The following is an 8,865-nucleotide window of genomic DNA, read 5'->3' as shown; positions in this document are numbered from 1 at the left end:
TCATTTTAGTAATTGTGCTTGCTGGTTTTGTCAACTTGACATAGGCTGGAGTAATCAGACAAGAGAGAATCTTAATTGAGAAAATGCATTCAGAAGATAGGTTTATAGGCAAGCCTAGAGGACATTTTAAAATTAGTGGTGGATGTGGAAGAGCCAAGCCCAATTTGGTTTCTATAATGAAGTGTGCTGAGCAAGCCTGTTGCTTGTAGCTTGGCAACTCTGACTTAACTCCAGAAATGGCAATACCAGCCCCATCCTGCTTCCTTTGAATCCACAATAAAAGATAAGCACACAGTTGTTCATTTTCCACTTGCCTTCTTGGAACAATTGCTGGCCAATGTTAAACTCACGTTGCTAGTGTGAACTTAGCAATATTCCTATCTCTGTACCTCCCACCTACCCTAAACTTTAGTGGCTCAGTCATATCTAGATCCTGCTAAAGACTCCTGACCACCGACCTGTAGGAGTAGCCTGTGTGGGTCACTCCACTTGCAGATATCACACGGCTGTCAACCCTTCTCCATCAGAAGCATGGTGAAACTCATTTCTCTCCTTGCATCTGCTCCTTTCCTCCAGGGACCTGAAAGTTCCACCTGTTTTTTTTTTTTTTTTTCCCACCCGAAAATTGGTCCATGGATTTTTTATTGACAGATCAAGATCCAGTTGAGGAACATGTCAGCAACAGGATCATCCTTACACAAGCCAGTAAGCAGGATCCTTCTATGGCCTCTGTTATCAGCTTTTGTCTTGGGTTTCCTGTCCTGCTTGAGTTCCTGTCCTGAATTCCTTCAAAGATCAACAGTTGTATTGAAGGATAAGTCATATAAGCCCATTTCATCCCAAGTTGCTTTTGTGTATGTGTGTGTTTTTTTTTTCACAGCAATGATAACCCTAGTTTGCATAGTATGCCTACCCTTCAGCATTAATTCTTATGTACAAATCTTGCCAAATCACCAGTTTAAATATTTTGTCTTTTATAGTCTTTGGGTAATTCAATCAGTTCAGTTATCTGTTTAGTTCTTTATTTAGCTACCATACTGGCTATAGACACCAATACATTGTCAAAGAAACAAATAAAAAGCAAAGCAAGTGGAGCTAGGAATGAGACAGCTGAAAGCAAGCTTGCAGATGGAAGCAAGAGAATCAGAAGTTCAAGGGTAACCTGGGCTGCATGAGAAGGACCCTAAAAAACCAAATAATCGGCTTTGTTAAACAGTCTACTCTAAAGAAATGATGTTAACTTCTGTCTATGAAATTTGTTGAAACCTTTAACAAGATCTTATTGTACCCATAAAGTTCTTTTGTATCCCAGACTTTCTAAATGTCTTTCCTGTCTCAATTTACAAATGTATGTTTAATTTTATCTAAGAAACACATTTATTAGGACAATTACATAAATATTTTGAGAGATTTTTGCTGCAGAAAAGCACATCAAATATATTCTAAGTATTATCTTTATTTTATTTTGTTTTTTGTGCTGGTGATTAAATACTGTTGACAGCATTTGTGAATACTGTTGGGCAGTATTTACCTCTGATCTATGGGAGTCATGCTCAAACCTTTAATCAAAATCAGATTTCTACTGGTGTGATATATATACTGACCTCCTGAATAAATCAAATTCATAGATGTTAGGTCTCAAACCAAGAAAAAGGTCTCAAGTGTCTATTCAACATCAAATGCCAAGCTAGCAGCCATATTCTGGTAGCATTTCTCAGTCTTTACATATTATAGAATTCTTCTGTATACCATACCCCACTTCCCATTCTAAGCTTCTCCAGCCTAGGAGCTGGGCTCTCATTCCTCCAGATGTTATTCCATATATAAGTGTATTAGTTAGGGTTCTCTAAAGTCACAGAACTTATGGATAGTCTCTATATATTAAAGAAATTTGTTGATGACTTACAGTCTGCAGTCCAATTCCAAACAATGGTTCAGTAGTAGCTGTGAATGGAAGCCCAAGGATCTAGCAGTTACTCAGTTCCACATGGCAAGCAAGCAGACGAGGGAGCAAGAGCGAGACTCCCTTTTTCCAATATCCTTATATAGTCTCCAGCAGAAGGTGTAGCCCAGATTAAAGGTGTGTTCCACCACACCTTGAACTCAGAGATTTAATCTGCTAGAATTCATATCCACTATGGCTCAAGATCTCCATACCAAGATCCAGATCAGAAACTTCTATCTACCAGCCTCCAGTTAAGGGTCACTGGTGAGCCTTCCAATTCTGGATTGTAGTTCATTCCAAATATAGTCAAGTTGACAACCAGGAATAGCCACTACAATAACTCTGCCATTTTGATTACTCTGATATTTGAGGGGGGAGTACCCTGATCTATTTATTATTCTCCAGATTCCCCTTTTTTCCTCTCTCCCATTACTCCCCTAACTCCCCGTCTTATGCAGCCAGTATCAGAGTCATGACCACTCTGGACTTTTCCAGATGTCCCTTCCTCTGCCTATCCCTCACTTTTATCTACAATAAGCCTTCTCTTCGACTATAACTAGGGGCAGCCATATCCCTTCCTTCTCTAATTAATTTTTGCATTTATCTGTAGAAGAAAGTATTTACTTCGGATTATATGCCATAGGTTGTTACCAAGGGAAATTAGGGAAGGGCTTCATGCATTAACTGAAGCAGAAGTCTTGGAGAAATATTGTTCCCTGTTTTGCTTGCAGATTTATGCTTCCTTAGCTTTCTTATACAGGCAGGATTATATGCCCATGTGTGGTACCACTCACAATTGTTGATACTCTTACACCGTTTAGCAATTGAGACAGTGTTCCACAGATAAGTCCAATGGCCAGTTTGAGTTTGGGTAATCCCTCAGATGCAAGTTCCTTCCCAGGTGACTCTGGGTTGTATAAATTCACAGTTTAGACTCACTGTGGAGAGTCACCTTGAAATTGTCTTACTATAGTTTTGTATTTTGCTAATATTTGGCTAGTTACCATTTTGCTTAGATACTTTATTGTTCTCATGAAGTAGCCCAGGATTGCTACAACATTGCGAACTTCCCACTTTGGCCTCCTGAGTTTCAGATTCTGGCTATATATGATCATAGCAATTTTTAAAATTAATATATTTTCTTAGGTGAGACTGCTCTATGCTTTCTTCTTTTCTTGCTAACTTATAAGTTTTAGAATGTCTTATAGGGATACATGTTATAGTCTGACATAACCCCCAACATAGCTGTATCCATTTTCCTCCATACCTACCAGCTATTTCATATTGTTGCTGTACCATGTCTGCCAGTCACTGACCCAAAAAACAACTTGACTGAGAATGAGGCACTGCTGATCACATATCTTGTTCTGACATGTTCTGTATGAGGTTTTTAACCTTAAGAAATGACACATAAGTTTATGTAGGACACATCAAGTTAAAGGTCAATATGAACACTAGGCAGACCCTTCTGCACCTAAAAAAAATAATAAGTTTATTTATTTTTTTTCTTGCAGCTGACACTGAAGAATGCTACTAATAAGATTTTTAAAATTCTGAACCAGCTTTTTCCTATAAAAATCTTGCCCTGAGTAAAGGCAGGTACCACAATTAGGTTATTCTTTTTGTGGTTCTAAATGTTCAGTACTAGGATGTGCATTCAATACAACATCCCTGTCTGACTGAGATTCATGTTTGAGTGGTTTTTGAAATGACTTTCTGACCCCAACTTATGGCTTTATATGTTCTCAGAAGAGCAATTTCAAAGTTGGAAATTGATAGTTTAACTGATAATACTTTGTGAGCCTGAAAAACAGTATATGGAAATAATAAATAAGTCTTTTATTATTATATGACATTCTTTTATTTTCTATCTTTTTGTGTCAGTATGCTTTAATAATATATTCTAATAATTCATATATTTCATTGATACAATACTCTCTTATGATTTTAATTGCATAGAAAGTGGAGTACTCCTGTACTTTCATACTTAGCATTGATTGTTTCATTCTGTTTGTTTACTCCTCTTTCTTCTTTCTTCATTCTTTCCTTTACCCACCCCCTTTTCTGCTCATTGTCATTTTGAATGCCCTTGTAGATTTATTCACTCTGTAATCCTCTTGAGGAAAAGAAGTTAATGGACAGAATCTGTATAAAGATAGCCTTTTGTAATTCCAATTTACCTATATAACGCAGATTGTAGGGTTTTTTATAGAATATATGGTAATGTATGTAAAGCATGTGTTTAAAACGTCTCTTTCTCATAATTTAGCAGAATAAACATATTTACACGAATATCCCCCTTAATATTTTCTTTTTGTTGTTTTTTGCTTTTCTGTTTGTGTTTTACTTTTTAAAACAGAGTATGTCTATGTAACCCTTGGACCTGGAGCTCACAGATATATACAGGCTCAGATTTCTGAATGCTGGGATTAAGAGCACAGGAAACCATTCCTGGATTACTTTAATTATATACTTAGCTAAGACAATATGTACATTTTTATTATTAATTAATAAGTTCCTTATAAGGTGATTGTCCTGTGTTTCTCCTATAATAATAACGTATGAACCTAATAAGGCTTAACAACCACACTTTCTATTAATTAGTAGTGGCCTGCTTTATTTGCAAAGAAATTATATGCATAACTTAATTCTAGTATTTGAGTTGTTATATGTCCTATCTATAATTTATATTTATAATCTTAATTATAAGTTAACACATGGTGTGAGCCACTGTATGACTCACAATCATCCATAACTAGTTCTGTGGAATATGGTGACATCTTTTGGCCTCTATGTGGTCTTTTAATGAGAATGGTAGTGATTGATTAAAATATATATATATATATATATATATATATATATATATAAATATAAATATATATATCTGTTAATAAGTTCATGTTAGACTATCAATATTTTATCATAAATTTGAAACATGGCACATAATTAAGTACATAAATATCAGAGTGAGCTTTATTGAAATAGAATGAGTTGTTATCAATGAGAAGTGATAATTTTTCTTGCAGCAACATTTCTCCTAATATTACTGTTTGTAAAATAACTGTAGTTATTCCTACCTCATTCCCTGGAGTATTTTCAAACTACTTTATTTTTTAACATTTTATTACCACTATCAGCTTTAAAATCCTTCTAAACTTTAGCCACTGGCATGCTCTTCATGATGACATCTTCTGAACTTTCTCCAGGGCTGAAATGTACAAGTCAGCATTTTCTTCCCCTGGGGTGTCTGCAGTGGACAAAAGCTGCTCAAGAGATGAGGATATCTAGCTTGAATCTCATCAACAAACTCCTGACCCTTCATCCATATCAAGAATTCTCACTTTGGAAACTACTTGGCATGTTCTATCCAGGGGTCATCTCCCGGTTCCTAACATCTCAAGCCACCATCACAACAAAAGCATTTGACATTATCATTGTGATCCACATAATAGAATCCAGCACTTGCAAGCTGCTCAGACTGAATGGGAACACTAGATGGCCAGTACAGAAATGTCCTCATTCAAGCAGAGTGTATCTGCATACTTAGATTAGATATACTAAACATCTGTGTTTCTGAAGTATTTTCCAGAAATGTACAGTAGGGAAAATGTGTGTGGTGCTCTGACATAGTATCATCCTTCGGTTCCCAGTTGCTCAGTTTACCACCACAGGCCAAATAGGCCACTCTGTCTCCAGGAACTATGGATTTGGAATCTGTGAAAGCTTTGGATTCAGGTTATGTAGAGCTCAGAATTCCTGAAACCAGTGGCCTGGCACTCAGCAGTTAGGGTGTCCTGTGCTACTTGGTGCTTTTCCTTTCTGGAAAATAAGGGATTTTCTGTTACTCATAAACACTTTCTATTTGTGAGAAACATAGTAATGTGTTTTTTAAAGGCTTGCATCATTGTAGTGTAAGCAGAGATGTATGCAAACAGAACACTGTGTATATAATAAGTAACTCTTTTTCAAAACGGGGGAAAAAAAGCCCTTCCAAATGGAGTCTGGAAATATGATCTAGATGTTAAGAGAACTTGCTTCCCTTCCAGAGAACCCTGCTTCTTTTCTTAGTTTCCTTATGGGGGCTCACAATTATCCATACCTAGTTCTGTGGAATCTGATATTCTCTTCTGGCAACTATGGAGACTGCAGAAATCTAGTGCATAGAAAACATGCAAGAAAAACACTGTTACAAAAAATAAAATTTAAATCAATCCTTTTTAAAATTCAAATGATATTACACTATATTTAAATATTTATTTGTATCTGGGATAGTGGGGGTGCCGAGGTCAAAGCATAACTTTGGAGTGGTTTCTCTTCTCCCACCATATATGCCCAAGGTTCCCTCACCCCATAACATCCTTAATATTCCTAACCACTCAAACCCAATCCATCTCTTTTCTTGGACATGTGCTACTGTTTTATAAATAGCATTGTTGGTAAAGATCTTTTCCCAATTCGTTGGTGGCCTTTTGTCTTATTGACAGTGTCCTTTGTCTTATAGAAGCTTTGTAATTTTATGAGGTTCTATTTGCCAATTCTTGATCTTACAGCAAAAGTCATTGCTAATCCATTCAGGTGTATTTCCCCTGTTCCCATATCTTCAAGGCTCTTCCCCACTTTCTCCTCTATAAGGTTTAGTGTCTCTGGTTTTCTGTTATGTTCCTTGATCCACGTAGACTTGATCTTTGTACAAGTAGATAAGAATGGATCAATTCCTCTTCATCTACATGACAAATGCCAGTTAAGCCAGCACCATTTGTTGAAAATGCTGTCTTTTTTTCCACTGGATGGTTTGAAATCCTTTGTCAAAGATCAAGTGATCATAGGTGTGTGGGTTCATTTCTGGGTCTTTAGTTCTAGTTCAATGATCTACCTGTCTGTTGCTCTACCACTATCATGCAGGTTTTTTTTTGTTGTTGTTGTTTTTGTTTTTTATTTTTTGTTTTCTTTTGTTTTTGTTTTGTTTTGTTTTATCACAATTGCTCTGTAGTACAGCTTGAGGCCAGGGATGGTAATTCCACCAGAGGTTCTTTTATTGTTGAGAATTGTTTTTACTATCCTAGGTATTTGTTATTCCAGATGAATTTGCAAATCGCCCTTTCTAACTCAGTGAAGAATTGAGTTGGAATTTTGATGGGGACTGAATTGAATCTGTAGATTGTTTTTGGCAAGATAAAGTTTTTAATATATTAATCCTGCCAATCCATGAACATAAGAGATCTTTCTGAGAACTTCTTTGATTTCTTTCTTCAGAGACTTAAAGTTTTTATAATACAGATTTTAAGAACACAAAAATAACCCTATTAAAAATGGGGTGTAGAGCTAAACAAAGAATTCTCAACTGAGGAATACTGAATGTCTGAGAAGCACCTGAAAAAATGTTCAACATCCTTAATCATCAAGCAAATGCAAATCAAAACAACCCTGAGATTCTACCTCACACCAGTCAGAATGGCTAAGATCAAAAATTCAGGTGACAGCAGATGCTGGCGAGAATGTGGAGAAAGAGGAACACTCCTCCATTGCTGGTGGGATTGCAAGCTGGTACAACCACTCTGGAAATCAGTTCAGTGATTCCTCAGAAAACTGGACATAGTACTACCTGAAGATCCAGTGATACCTCTCCTGGGTATATACCCAGAAGATGATCCAACTGGTAATAAGGACACATGCTCCACTATGTTCACAGCAGCCTTATTTATAATAGCCAGAAGCTGGAAAGAACCCAGATGCCACTCAACAGAGGAATGGATACAAAAAAATGTGGTACATTTACACAATGGAGCACTACTCAGCTATTAAAAACAATGAATTTATGAATTTCTTAGGCAAATAGATGCATCTAAAGGATATCATCTGGAGTGACTCAACCCAATCACAAAAGAACACACATGATATGAACTCACTGATAAGTGGATATTATTAGCCCAGAACTTAGAATACCCAAGATACAATTTGCAAAACACATGAAACTCAAGTAGAAGGAAGACCAAAGTGTGGATACTTTGTTACTTCTTAGAAGGGGTAACCAAATGCCCATGAAAGTAATTACAGAGACAAAGTTAGAAGCTGAGACTGAAGGAAGGACGAAGGACCATCCAGAGACTGCCCCACCCTGAGATCCATCCCATAAACAACCACCAAACCCAGACACTATTACATATACCAAGAAGAGTTTGCTGATCAAACTCAATGTGTTATTAAGATGTATTAAAACTTATTGGATTTAACCCACTATAAAAATTGCCTGTCAATAAAATGGATTTTAATGTGACTCTTTTTACCAGTGTTGAAATTTCTTCTCATGCATCAACACTATGTATTAACTTTGTACTTTACCTGACTTTCCTAGTTTACTTTGGTGATCAAAACGATTAAAAAGCAGCCTGTAAGAGGAAAGGATGTATTGGCTTACATTCCTGTATCACAGTCAGTCATAGAAGGAAGACAAAGCAGGAACTCAGAGCCTGGTCTGGTGTTAGACACTAAAGCAGGTATATAATGTTCCTTACTGAATAGTTCTCTCTGGCTTATTCAGACTATTTTCATATACAGAAACAATTTGTGTTGCATGGTCATTGTCAACAACGAGCTTGGTCTATCTACATCAATTAGAAATTAAGAAAATCTCCTCACCTTCTTGCTATTCCAAAAGATACTCTAATCAGTGAACTTCTTCAGCTGAGGCTTCCTCCACCCAGGAGTACCAAATCCATAAAAAATTAAATAGGACAGATTTATTTCCTTAAAATTATCTTTCAAAAAGCTTGACTTCATTTTTTATCTGGTGTATCCTGGGAATATAATGACTATTAATTCTGACTTTGGTGTACAGAAGCATCTGAAATTCAAAGTAACCAAGGAAGCAAAATAACAAGTTAAATTTCTCATTAAACTCCCATTCATTTCTTCTTTCAAAT

At 36.4% G+C, this 8,865-nt stretch overlaps 1 pseudogene; it reads right to left on the bottom strand.

The window, feature by feature from the left end:
- Gm18700 (predicted gene, 18700) lies at positions 5,101-5,649 on the bottom strand (annotated as a pseudogene).

Source organism: Mus musculus, chromosome 1 (assembly GCF_000001635.26).
Source record: "Mus musculus strain C57BL/6J chromosome 1, GRCm38.p6 C57BL/6J".
Classification (NCBI taxonomy): domain Eukaryota; kingdom Metazoa; phylum Chordata; class Mammalia; order Rodentia; family Muridae; genus Mus; species Mus musculus.
The sequence above is the reverse complement of the archived record's forward strand: the minus strand, read 5'-3'. Positions and strand labels throughout refer to the sequence as shown.